The sequence below is a fragment of the Hemiscyllium ocellatum genome, chromosome 19 (genome assembly GCF_020745735.1).
Source record: "Hemiscyllium ocellatum isolate sHemOce1 chromosome 19, sHemOce1.pat.X.cur, whole genome shotgun sequence".
Classification (NCBI taxonomy): domain Eukaryota; kingdom Metazoa; phylum Chordata; class Chondrichthyes; order Orectolobiformes; family Hemiscylliidae; genus Hemiscyllium; species Hemiscyllium ocellatum.
Genome location: NC_083419.1, coordinates 52,256,226 through 52,270,638, shown reverse-complemented (window position 1 = coordinate 52,270,638; position 14,413 = coordinate 52,256,226). Strand labels below are relative to the sequence as shown.

The 14,413-nt window shown below is 43.0% G+C and overlaps 1 protein-coding gene across 9 annotated transcripts in view; it reads right to left on the bottom strand.

Annotated features, from left to right (window-relative positions):
• The window catches only part of LOC132824979 (uncharacterized), a 67,379-nt gene that overhangs the window by 32,344 nt on the left and 20,622 nt on the right, over nucleotides 1-14,413 (bottom strand). The window contains exons 2-4 of one of the 9 annotated variants that reach the window (XM_060839920.1): nucleotides 13,703-13,936; nucleotides 10,247-10,499; nucleotides 2,545-2,608 (exon numbers count right to left, since the gene is read on the bottom strand). The exons of 4 other annotated variants lie outside the window; for them this stretch is intronic. The gene's annotated coding sequence lies outside the window, so the exon portion shown is untranslated. Of the gene's footprint in view, nucleotides 1-2,544; nucleotides 2,609-5,790; nucleotides 5,859-10,246; nucleotides 10,500-13,702; nucleotides 13,937-14,413 lie in introns of those variants that run through there. 4 more of the 9 variants (XM_060839916.1, XM_060839922.1, XM_060839918.1 and 1 more) reach the window with 4 other exon arrangements.

The following is a 14,413-nucleotide window of genomic DNA, read 5'->3' as shown; positions in this document are numbered from 1 at the left end:
TAGTTAGTAATTTTGCAGATGACACCAAAATTGGAAGTGCAGTGGACAGCAAAGAAGGGATCTTGATCAAATGGGTCAATGGGCTGACAAGTCGCAGATGGAGTTTAATTTAGATAAATGCGAGGTGCTGCACCTTGGAAAAGCAAATCAGAACAGGGCTTATCAAAACAGGACAAATCAAAACAGGGTGATGAGGTACTTTATATCACCCGGCTTTTACCTCAGACAGACTGGTCTTGCTTTACAGAGATAGTGATGGAAAGTCTGGAAAACTGTTTTTGAGCTGTGGTTAACCAAGTGTGACAATGACAGTTATTGTTCAAAACAACTTGAGACAGCTCTCCTAACTCAGGGCGGCACGGTGGCACAGTGGTTAGCACTGCTGCCTCACAGCGCCAGGGACCTGGGTTCAATTCCTGCCTCAGGCGACTGACTGTGTGGAGTTTGCACATTCTCCCCGTGTCTGCGTGGGTTTCCTCCGGGTGCTCCGGTTTCCTCCCACAGTCCAAAGAGGTGCGGGTCAGGTGAATTGGCCATGCTAAATTGCCCGTAGTGTAAGGTAAGGGGTATGTGTAGGGGTATGGGTGGGTTGCGCTTCGGCGGGTCGGTGTGGACTTGTTGGGCCGAAGGGCCTGTTTCCACACTGTAAGCAATCTAATCTAATCTAATCTAATCTAAAACTTTGGCAGCAGTCTCCAACTGTAAATGAGGAGGACACTATATGTTTGTTTGAACTGTGTGCGCTATCAAGTGGTCAATTTGGTTTTAATCCTTTCTGGGGATTCCATGTAAATAAGTGACTTGTAGGGTCATTTGAGAAGGCATTTCAAAATGAGCTCCATCAATCTTGCGTCCCACTCTATGGAAAAAGTGGATTTATAAAAAGGCATTGATAAAAATACACAAAAGGATAAATAGCTATCCAAGAAGCTTCCAAATTCAGAGAATTATTGTTGAATAAATTAATTTTTCATTTATTTACAAAATTATACAAACTTTAAAAATTAACAATTAATTGACCATGAACACAACTTTCAAATAAATGTAACTAAATGCAATATTGATAATTGTTCTAACACAAATTCATTCAGGTTTAACATACATTCGAACATGACAATTCGGAGCAGTCGCCATTAGGAGACATTCAGTCCCTCTAGTCTGCCCTGCCGTTCAATAATATGATCATGTCAGGTGAATTCGCAGTCCTAAATTGCCCATAGTGTTAGGTGCATTAGTCAGGGGTAAATGCAGGGCAGGGGAATGGGTCAGTGTGGATTTCTTGGGCCGAAGGGCCTGTTTCCATACTGTAGGGAATCTAATCTAAATCATGCAGTCCATTCTTACAACATGTATCCAGATGAAACAGCTCTCTAAACATGCCATGTAATCAAAGTCAAAGTCAATTTGATATATAAATCGAGTGTCCCTGATATTGCATGTTAAATTGAATTAAAATCAGTATATGAAAATACACAAGCTGTGCATGCAGATCAGACAGTGGTAGTGCTATCTTATACCTACAGCCTTCTGAAGGGTACACTCGGTTCGAATGAATCAGAAATACAGTGCAGTACTTGTATTTGGTTAATTTCAGAATTAAGACCAACTAAGGGATTTCTGGTAATGCCTTGAATCGGATGTATAAATCCATTTCAGGTGTGAAATTTTGTTTAAAAAGCGTCAGCTGCAAATGTGTGGCTTTCCTGAGATGCTGCCTAACCTGCTGTGCTTTGACCAGCAACACATTTGCAGCTGTGATCTCCAGCATCTGCAGACCTCATTTTTTACTTTAAAAAGCGTCAACCAAGTCATTCAAGATCTGCATATTAAACAATAGAGCTGAAAATGTGTTGCTGGAAAAGCGCAGGTCAGGCAGCATCCAAGGAGCAGGAGAATCGATGTTTTGGGCATGAGGCCTTCTCCTGCTCCTTGGATGCTGCCTGACCTGCTGCGCTTTTCCAGCAACGCATTTTCAGCTCTGATCTCCTTACTTTCTCCTCGAAGATATTAAACAATAGGCAACTTACACACCATCTCACGATATAAACTGCCTGCTTGTTTTGAAACATATTACACTGAAGCCTTAGACATGGAACTTAAAGCAACCCTGAAAGTGCCTCAAAATGAACCATATCTGAAGTTGCCTGACAGGTTTCACAAATGGAGCAACTTTCATTTCTCCTCCCGCCTAACCAAGAATGCAGTTTGATGCTATAATGCTACTGCATGTTAGTCAGTGACTGTGAGAAATCTCTGCGCCTTGGAATTCAGCCAGCCAGTCTGCCTGTAAATCAGCTGGTCAAAGTTCACTGTTATAGTCTGCGCCAACAGTGCTACAAGAGCCAAATGCCAGAAACCCGCATTCCACTCCATCGCGACCAGCCTCCAGAACTAAAAGTTTAGGATTACAAGCCAGAACAGTGTTCCTCCCCAATCCTGTCCATTACTGATAAGTAACTCTCCTTTCATTATTAAATTTTACATGCCAGTTTGCTCTGGTCTCTCTACAGATGGGATGAATAAATTCACAATGACTTGCCTTACACGATGTAACACGATAATTCCTCAAGTTATTCCAACTGTTTCTCAGCAAATGACACGTCTGACGCTAAAAAAAAAACAAAAAGCTTAAAATAAACAGGCATACACCATAGGAGCCAAACACCCTAAATAACATTGAACCCTCAAAGAAACATGGTTTAACAATTCAGCTTCCTCTTCCACCATATCCATTCTCCAATCCAAAGTTACTAACATCAAACCAAGAAACAAAACACAGTGACATGGGTGAGGAAGTGAATTCAGTAAAAGTGGGACTATCCATTGATAGTCTGCAAAAATCTCTGTGCTGTAAGCTCCTTAGATCAGCTAATGGATTGCAGGAAGGACACAGCAACACACTGTGGTGTAAATTCTATTCTTTTGGCTCATAGGCCTGTTTAAAACAGCACTACACCAAGCAATTTACAAAAAGGTGACCAAAAACAAAAATCACACCGAACTGAAACTCAGGCAAATCTCTCCCGACAGAAGCAGGTAAACACTGAGTGAAGAATACCCATATAAATTCAGTGCATAGAATTAAATCTGTCACTCGCGTTCAATTGTGATAGAGGAGAGAAGTATCCAATCTTAATTGCCCCCATGGCAACATACACTGTCCCTCATTCGTAATCTTCAAGCATTGAGCGAAGTCAGATATGACCCATCCATAATGGGCATTATGGATCCAAATTAGTGAACAGTAAACTGATAAAGCACTGGCCTTATTTAAAACCGATTATAAAAAAACTACAGAAAGATCATTTCTTTTTGTAAAGGCGAGATTAACACTTGAGGATATTACCCAATATTTTGCTACTGTTATTGTAGATTGACCAATTGCTCTTTTTCATCCTTGATGAACAGAGCTGAAAGAATGTGCCAGTATTTTATTTTAGTAAGTGACCTGTTCATGTTTAAATGGTTAACCATTTACAAATGTTAAGAGTTTAAACATGTACTTTTTAAACCACATTTTATATCCTATAAAGGAACTCAGTTTTTCACACTACCCATGCTCATTTTTTATAAAAAAATAATAAAAATTAAATGGTCAAATCACAAGTCAATAAAGGGTGGAAGAAGGGGCCTGAACATCGATAAATATAATCTCCCCATCAACAGGTGGAGTTCTGTTAAGGTCACTCTGCTTCTAAACTGATTGCACCTTCGTTTAAGCTTGGAAATGAACTCTGGAGGAAATGAAAGTGAGTGACCACCCTCTACATCAGGGCAGCTGTCTTCAGCATGAATCATTATTCACCTTATCTCTGGACATACCAGACTTCATGTCAACATGCGTTTTCTGTAAGGGTAGACCAATTCAGCCAAGATGCAAATTCAGGAGCTGGAAAGGAATCCTGCAACATCACACCCGCACAGAGTCCAGGAAATTTCAGGCAGCGAAAGAAAGCAACCATGGAAAATAAAAAAAACCGAGGAAAGGCTAACAATCTAAACACCACCTCAGCAGAAGGCCATTCCCAGTAGGCGTGTTTGCGTTTCACTCTCCCAGGGTAATACAAAAGACAAGCAAGCTTCAACCCAACACCCCCAGTCGGAAGACCACAGCCAATACAACACCCTTGCGCCACAGGTAAAAAAGGCATGAAAAAAAAGGCGCACTCTGAATGAGTGCCTGCCAGCCAGCCAAGCACTGGCAACAGAAACCAGGAGACAGATGGACAGCTGCACCAAATTAGTCTTTCTCCCTGTGCATTCACAACACAGTAAAAGTAAACCACTGAAGATTCCCAACTACTACTCCAATGGCTCCTGACCAGACATTTGAACACCAATCCAGGATTTTATATTAAAAAAATCAATGCCAGACATCAGTTTGTACCTCAAACAAATGACTTGACTGTTTATTAAATACACTAATTTAGGAAAAATGAAACAGGGTAAACCAATTAAGCTTTAAATCCAAAACAGTTGAGCTCAGCCCCAAATTCAACCGTAATATAAAACAAGCAAACTCACTGAAGGGATAAATAAAACAACAAAACTAGCCAGATTACTTCAATGGCCTCCATGATGCACCGTTTCGAAATCTCAGATATTGGCATCTGAACTAATACCATCAGTAGCTACCAGTCCCATCCACTGTCACAGCCAGTGTTCCGTTACCTGCTCTTCTTCAATGTCTTCAAGATTGAGCTAATTTTTTCTTTTGCAAATAAACTCAGCATTAAAAAAGCCTTGTTAAACTGGTTCCTTTTAAAGCAAATTAGTTTGGACAGGGAGAGAAATATCTACAGCAGAATGGGTTACTTTCTGCATTAACATGTGTTAAGGACCAGGCCAGACTCCTCAAAACATTTCAAGGTAGCCCAGATCCTAACTTTGCTCATTGTTTTCAGCAGGTGTCAAGTGGATATTCCAGGAGTGATACAGCTGGCCCAACCACTCAGTTTTAAACAGAACAGAATTTATTTAAAAGAATTTCGAATAACGTAGCTATTTGAAAACCAAATTGGCTCTTGTAACTTAATGATACTGTTCCAAATGCTTGCAATATCCACATAAGCTCCCCCTTGGCAAAAGGGAAAATCACAGACCTAGGCTCTTATAAGAGAGATGTCAAAGAGAGAAGATCAGCATGGAGCTATTTCTTTGACCTGCAGCCTCAAATAATCTACTTGCCAAAACCAAACCAGAATAAAGCTGAGCTGGGAGAACTGGCCACTCTCCTTTCATTGTACAAGCGTTTTTTTAAAACTTAAAAAATGTTTTTTCCTGAGGTAGTATCTGTTATCAATAATCAAACTGGCCTTAAAACCTATACAAACAAGACACATTGAAATCTATGCATTTACAACACCTCTACACAAAACAAAGGCACAACCTAACATTGTTAAAGCAGTGTGTCACACTGTGTTCATTGCATTTGGATGGGTATATGAACAGGTAGGGTGTGGAGGGATATGGGCTGGGTGCTGGCAGGTGGACTAGATTGGGTTGGGATATCTGATCAGCACAGACAGGTTGGACTGAAGGGTCTGTTTCCATGCTGTACATCTCTATGACTCTATGGACGATTGGGTGAATAAAAAAAGGCAACTTGCTCACCTCTCTATCTAGGGGGTTACAGATTTTGGGTACTGCATCAGAACCTTAAGAAACCTCACATCGGGACTGGTCGTGATAATGTTTTCCAAAGATCCCTAAAACAAGTCAACGGGAATCAGGGAGAACTCTCTACTGGTTGGAATGATACCTAGTTTGACGGAAGATGGTTATACTCACAAGGTCAATCACTTCAGTCCCAGGGCATGAGGGAAGGAAATCATGATATGTTTTTTTAGCTATTTCTTTGACCAGGAGCCAGAGATATTATTGTACACCTTTGGAGCAGGTGGGAACTTGAACCCAAGCAACCTGATTCAGAGGTTGTCCTGGTGCCCTTGGCCAAACCATCTTCAGCTGCTTCAAGGAGCTTCACTCCATCAGAAGGCAGGGAGGTGAGAATGCACATGGATGAGTATGTAATGTTCAGCACCACTCAACTCCTTAGATACAGTCACAGTCATGCCCATCTGCAACAAAAGTATGGACAACATTCAGCCTCAGGCTTGATAATTGGCAAGCAATATTCACGGTACACAAGCAGTAAATAGCCATCTCCATCAAGAGAATCTTGCCACTGCCACGACCTGAACCTAAGGCTGGACTCACCCAACGAAGGGAATTCAGAGACTGTTGTGCATTCCATTTTAGAGACTTGGCTAACCCCTGCTTCACCTGACTGTGCGTACAATATGAGGGCTTCTCAATCTGAGAGACTGACTGCACGATGTCCTCGGGCAAGGCAAAGGGGTCTGCCTTCTAATCACCATCTCTTGGTGCTAAGGCAAGTTACTGCTCCCCGGCACTAGAGTACCAAATGGTGAAGTGCCATCTCTATAGTCTGATAGATCCTACCCTACGGGGAATTGAAGAGTGCTCTTCATGTCATGTACACAGTCTTGAAATGGAATATGCCAGGGCCTTGTTCATTGTAGCCAGTGACTTCAACCAGACCAACATCAAGAGTGTGTTACCAAAAAGTTAACACTTGTCCTGTACCACCAGAGGCTCGACCAACCAAAAGATACCTAACAGGATGCAGATTTAGTCACTGAGCTGGAAGGTTAGTTTTCAGATGTTTCGTCACCATACTAGGTAACAGCGAGTCTCTGGATGAATCAAAGATGCTCCATTCCCCACCCGCATTTTGGTAAATCAGGCCATACGGCTGTGCTCCTCGTGGCTCACAAGCAGAAACTGAACAGTGAGGATTGGGTACAGAATAGTCATACAATGCTGGTCTGAGGTCACAGACGAGCTCCTATTTGACTGCTTGGAGTGGGTGGGCTCGTCCATATTTAAGAACTCAGTGGCCAGGCTAAACGAGTATGCCACAAGCTTCATCGGTACATGTATGTAAAGGCCTGCATGCCAAAGTTAATCTGAGTGTTCCCCAAATGAAAACCATGGATGAGTTGGGAAATCCACTCCCCACTAAAGTCCAGGCGTTCAAGTTGAGTAACCATGACCTATGCAGGAAATCTAAGTACAATCTTTGCAAAGCCATCAGGGACGCCAAGAGACAGTACCAGACTAGACTGTCCTCAAAAGGTAAAAACAATGACTGCAGATGCTGGAAACCAGATGCTGGATTAGTGGTGCTGGAAGAGCACAGCAGTTCAGGCAGCATCCGAGGAGCAACACACACACACACACACACACACACACACACACACACACACACACACACACACACACACACACAGCAACTACAGTAAGGCTTACACGACATAATGGGCTACAAAAGAGTAGAAGAACTGATTGCTGGCAATAATGCAACCCTCCCCAGTGAGCTCAATGCAGGTTATACTCATTTTCAGCAGATAGTCAGTGAAATGAACACCTGGCCTGACAGCCTCAGGTGCACCTGTACCCACTGACATTGCTGCAGATGTCCATTTGGCCTTCTTCAGGGTGAACCCACAGAAAATGACCGGCCTGGCTAGAGGCTCCAGTCATGCACTGAGAACCTGCGGGGACCAACTGTTGGGAGTACCTGCAGACATCTTTAACCACTCCTTACTCAAATTGGAGGCTCCCACCTGGTTCAAGATGACCACTCCCATCCCAGTGTCTCAAACTGCAAGCAACATGCCTTAATGACCACCACCCAGTGACTCTGACATTCACTTCAAGAAGAAAGTGAGGTCTGCAGATGCTGGAGTATCAGACCTGAAAATGTGTTGCTGGAAAAGCGCAGCAGGTCAGGCAGCTTATGCCCAAAACGTCGATTCACTTCAAGAGGTTAGCAATGGCACATGTCGATTCCAGCCTCCAGGATTGCCTACCATCGCAATGGGCACAGGGTAGAGACGATCTCCCTGGCTCTACACTTATCCCTGGAACATCTGGTCAACGACTCCTATTTACTTTAGCTCCGCCTTCAACACCATAATTCCAACAAAACTCCTCTCCAAACTCAGATCTAGGACTCTGCTTCCCTGTCTCAACTGGATTCTCAACTTCCTGACCCACTGACTGCAGTCATCAAGCACAGGCAATAACACCTCCTCCACAATAATCCTTAACACCAGTGCCCATGCAGCCCCTTGTTATACTCCACATACACTAAACTGGGGGCCAAATTCTGCTCTTATTCCATTTACAAATTGGCTGTGACACCACTGTAGAGATGAAAGAATGATGAGACAGAATACAGCGAAGGAATAGACAACTTAAGGCATGCTATAAAGACAACCATCTTCCCCTGAATGTCAGCAAAGCAAAGGAGGTGGTCATTGATACAGACAAGCACGTATCCTCCATTCAGCTGCCTGCAGTCAATAGCACGGAGGTGAAGATGGGCGAGAGCTTCAAGTTCCCAGGATTAATTATCACCAATCTGTCCTGGTCCATCCACGTCGAGGCTACATATATGAAAGCACACTAATGTCTGTACTTCCTCAGAAAGCTAAGAAAATTCAGCATGTCCACAAATGACTCTTACCAATTTTTATAGATGCACCACAGAAAGCATCCTATTCAGATCAGTGTCATATGGTAACTGTCCTGCCCAAGATTACAAAAACGTTACAGCGAGTCGTGAACACAACTCAGTCTACCCCAAAAACCAACATTCCATCCATTGACTCAGTCTACACTTCCCACTGCCTCACTAAAACAGCCGATATAAACATCCTCGCCCATCCCAGTTCTTCCACCCTCTGTCGATATGATACAAAAGTTTGAAAACATGGTCCAACATGTTCAAGAACAGCTTTCTCTCTGCTGTTATCTGACTTATAAACCACTCTCTTATATTAGAATTGATCTTTCACTTTACCTTCTCTGTAGCTGCAACACTATATTCTACATCCTGTTCAGCTACCATGATACATGTAAGATATGATTTGACTGGAAAGCATGCAATACAATACTTTTCACTGTATCTCTGTACATGTGATAATAAACCAATCACCTCACCAAGATCCTGGATATTACCATAGACTAGAAACTGCATTTCGGCCACGTAAATATTGCAGCTAGAATAAAGCAGGTCAGAGCTTAGGAATTCAGCAGTAAGTAAGACACCTCCTTTTCACCATCCTCAAGATGCAAATCAGGAGAGGGAATACTTTACTTTCCAGGATAGGACTCATAACATACAAGTCACCCAACAACATACGGGATATTGGCACTCCACTCAGTACCTTGAACATTAATTCTTTGTCACATTAGCCGCAGGGTGTACCATCTACAAAGATGCATAGCAACATATCACCAAGGATCCTTCAAAGCTGCATTTCTGAAACCCACATCTACTACCTGGAAAAACAAGGGCAGCTGATGCATGGGTTCTGCCAATTGAGCCACAAGACATTGGAGACAAGCAGGGCTGGAAGTATATATAACGCAAGGTCAGCAAAATCAGTTATGTCCTCATTTAAAAGCACTAAACAGATTCTCCAGAGGAAAAGAACTTCCAGTGTAATTTACAGAAGCACACTCAAGACCTGATAATAGACATGCCACACAAAGATTGGTTGGAAGTTTAGAATTAGTAGGCTTTGTAGGCAGTCACTGTAATGAAAGGGAAATTGCTATGCTAAGACTTCAAAGCACAATGAGTTCTGGAGGGGGGTTACTGGACCCAAAAGCTAACACAGATTTCTCTCCACAGATGTTGCCAGGCCCATTGAGTTTCTCCAGCAATTTGTTTACGTTTCAGGTTTCCAGCATTCACAGATCTTTGGTTTGTTTTAACTTGCACGGCACAATGACTGTTTACAACAAAGTTAACCAATTTGAAGATACTAGATCATGAGCGAGGGAGAAGCTGCACAAATGCTCAGTGAGGGTGGCGATAAAGCTGCAAGGGAAAGACAGCAGTTAAACTAACAGAATAAATGTGTTTTGCGCACTAATACTTTGACATCTGTACGCAAGTGTTTGGATTCACTATTCGTTCACAGGACGTGGGCAACATTGTGTGGCCAGCATTTATTGGCAATCCCCAATTGTCCAGGGGGTGGTGGTGTGCCTTGTTCTTGAACCATAAGTCTACATAGCATAGACATACCGACAGTGTGGTTTGGAAAAAAAGGCGCCCAGGATTTTGACCCAGAAGTGAAGTGAGCATGTGTCATCAAGTATTTTATTTCAGAGGCACTGTACTGGAAAAGCAAGTTGGACAAACCTTGACGAGGTTTGTCAGAAAAAGTGGGCTGTGACTGCACAGTTTGCTCCAGACTTCGGTCACACCTTGTGTGTACAGGTTTACCACAACAGGCAGTGCGATCAAAACTGTTCTGTACAGTGTCAAGGAGACTCTAATAGGATTCAAGAACGCTGACTGCAGAAATAGGAGCAAGGAACACGATGATCTTCATGGACCGAAGGGTCTGTTTCTGTGTTGTACATCTGACCCTCTGAAGAGCCAGGATGGAACCCTGAAACAAAATTATGTAAAAGTTGGTGAAGTGGAAAAAGGGAAACTCATGCTAGCTGTTACAACTGGAATGAGAATTAGCTTTATTGCCACACCTATACAGGACAACAGTGCAAAGTGTACAAATCACCACTTTGTCTATGATAAATTCCTGCAATGGCTGAAGTTAGTCAGAGAGATCTATAGCATGGAAACAGACCCTTGGTCCAACTCATTCACGATGACCAGATATTCTCCATTAATGTAGTCCCATTTGCCAGCATATGGCCTATATCAATCCAACCTCTTTCAAATCATATACCCATCCAGATGTCTTTTCAATGCTGTAATTGTATCCACCATCAGAGCTAGAGATTATATACTTTACCACAAACTAAGCTAGAACCTATTTGTATACCCAGCAGGGTCCTCTTAACACCTTCCCTCCCCACCCCCAAATAATCTCAGTATATAAAAACTTAACACCCAACCAGGATAACTGTTGCTCACAAGGGCTAATGCTAACCAGGTGCTGCACTCTCTGTCCACCATCATCATGTCCTTGACAGAGGTTCTGCTTCTGTGATGGTTGGTCCCCGGAGTTTCGCTGGCTAAACACCGCAGGGGTCCTCTCTTTCCTCTCGTGTCGTGCAATCTCCTTCCCACTGGCTCAGGCCCATCTGCCATCGCATGCTTTTACCCAACAGCTCTGGACCACAGGCTTACGTTGCATTACCTCATCCTAAGGTTTTCGCATTACCTCATCTTTCTTACTGCTTGCAGAACGTAGGTGGTGCCAACTGGTTCTGACCAGCTCAGGCCAGTACCTGGACTCGGGTCATTCTCAGTTCACAAGCTGCTTTCCCCGTGTGTTAGCAGTCGGAGTACTCCCCGCAGCATGTCAGCAGCTGGCACTCCTCCCCTTCCTCCCGCAGCACAGCAGCAGCTAGCAGCCCCCTCCCCCTCCAGCGAGGTGGCAGCTGGCACCCCCTCTCACCAGAGTGTTGGCAGCTGGCATCCCCCCTCTCCCTTTCCCATCACAGCGTGTCTGTGGCCGGCACCTCTCCCACCACAGTGTCAGCAGCTGGCACCCCTCCCCCACCACCAGTGTCTATTTGATGCCAAGTGAGAAAACATCACAAACTGATTTGATCTTGTAGATGGATGGGTTCCAATCACCGTGATCCATGTTGGGACCAGCAACACTGGAAAGAACGGGCAAGATAGGTTGGTAGGTACCAGAATCAGGAGTTAAGATAAAAGGATTAACACTTCTGGGTTGAGGTCTTGCAAAAGTGATCCCAACTTTCAAGATTTGATGGCCAAGGAAGGAGTGCTCAAACCTCAACAAAATAGGTCAAGCTTGAACTTGCAAATCCTTCCACATCACAACAATAGCTTGACTCAGATTCTTCATCAGCCATATGCTGGAACGTTCATTTGAGCCTCTGTCATCACTATCCAGAGCTACAGAACACAACATGCATGCAAATACTCAACTCCCTCGGTGATTATAACACACTATGCATCACTGCAGCTGAACCATATGCGAATCTGCTCAAGGATTTTCATGAATTGAAAGCTTTAGAGTCACAGTTGTACAGTACAGAACAGAAATAGACCCTTCGGTCAAACTTGTCCACACCGACCTAATCTAGTCCCATTTGCCAGCACCTAGCCCATATCCCTCCAAACCGTTCCTATTCATATACCCATCCGGATGCCTTTCAATGCTGTAATTATACCAGCCACCACCACTTCCTCTTATTGAAGGATTGTTTTTCCTCTGCCTCTTTAAGCTGCAACACAGAGGCGTACGTGATCTACTTCAAGTTCTGCATCAACATTAGCTCAACCGACTTGGTTACTATGGAGACCAGAGGCCCAATCTGAGATTTACTGACAGCAAGGTGCACAATATTCACATGAACAAAGACAGCAAGAATAGTAGGAAAGTGCTCAGATAAAACAAAAAGCACAAACAGTAAGTTGAATAGTCTAAAATTATGCTTTCAAAGAGAGAGAGAACAAAAGAATAAATGGACACTACACTACTAAAATATGAAAGCATTAGATAGCGTGTGTTTGAGCTAGAGGGAGAGGTTAAATAGGCTGGGGCTATTGCTCCTGGAGTGTTGGAGGTGACCTTATAGAGGTTAATAACCAATTCATGCCTCTCATGATTTTAAGTACACAAGGTCTTTTCCCTGGGGTAGTGGAGTCCAGAACTAGAGGACATAGGTTTCATGTGAGAGGGGAAAGATTTAAAAGAGAACCAAGGGGCAACTTTTTCACAGAGGCTGGTGAGTGTATGGAATGCGCTGCCAGAGGACGTGGTGGAGGCTGGTACAAATACAACATTTAAAAGGCATCTGGATAAGTCTAGTAGGAAGGGTTTGGAGGGATATGGGACAAGTGCTCACAAATGGGACTAAATTAATTTGGATTATCTGGTTGGCATAGAAGAGTTGGAACAAAGGGTCTGTTTCTATGCTGTACAGCTCTGTGACTCTAAGATACACAAGACTGCTTTACTATATAATAGAACACAATTTTAAGGTTCACATTCTCATCTACCTCTGAAGACCCTGGCTAACAAGAATCTACTTCCAGTGTCTCAAAAACATTCAAAGACGACACTTCCAACTCCTTCTGAGGCAAAGTTTTAAAGTTTCAAATAAGAAAAACAATTCTCATTTCCCTGAAAACAAGCCCAGTCTGTCAGATTCGATCTCTCAAGAATGAATGCTCCAGTCATCAACTTGCAATTTTGTGGAGTACAGATGGCTAAAGTCAGGATTGAGGGAATTCTCTATAGAACTGAATGCTCACTAGGTCATGAAATTAGGCACCTGAGGCTTTTCTATCAGGAGGTTCAAATTCTTTACAGATGAACTTGTAAGCTTATGGAATGTGACAGGGAGGATGCTAAACATACTTTGAAAATGAATAGGTTATACACAGGCAAAAGACTATCGTGTTGCTCTCGTACTGCAACCTCCAGCAGTGTCTTGCAGAATGCTACCATCCTTGAAGTGTTCAGATCAAAAGCCATCATCTTCAACCAGCTTTGGTCTCATGACAGAAATGGGGACTACATAAGCAGAATGGTCTGGACTTCAAACTAATCACCCACAAGGCCAGGGCGGGGGGCATTGCTGGGAATATCCATTCAAGGTGAAGGCCACCAGTGTAATTCAATTCAAAATTTTCTGAAAACTTAACTGCATTGAAGTTGCAAAAGTCATCTGACCATGTGGTAGCCATCTCAACAGTTCAGTATCTACTTTCAATAAAAAGACTTATGGGAACACTCTCCATGTTCAAAGTCATGAATGTGCCATGCCTTCTCTGAACAGATAATGTGTTAGCACATTGAGGTGAGACATCTCTGAAGTCATCACAAAAGTTGAAGATTTTAAAATATATAGTGTTCTCCAGTTTCAGTCTTATGGACTCCTGTTGAAAAAAAACACAGACCAGGTTTATTTCCTAACAAGTTATCATTTAATTGTAAGTAATCAGACTCTTAACTATAGGTAAACAATTACGAATCATCAGTATATAACTACTGATTAACTCCGACAGTCCCCTTACAAAACACACACATATAGGAAAGGAAATATGGGTGTTCTGGATGGAGAAAAAGACTGGGGAGGCAGGTCAGTGGTTACTATTCACAGGGTTGCTGAGATGATTCTCGCGCTGGTCAGAACGCTACTTCTCGGTGTTCATTCTCTGGAGGCTTTCACTTGTTTGCAGCATCAAGCTGTTGAGATATTCGTTGTATAATTGCTGGCAGGCAGAAGTCAAAAGTCACAAGCCACAGGCCAAATTTCCATTTGTACACTCCCTTCTGCTCACAGACAAACTACACTTGTATCAGCAGCGCTGTAAACTATGTTTACATTGAGTTTCAGATTACAGGCTTTCAAA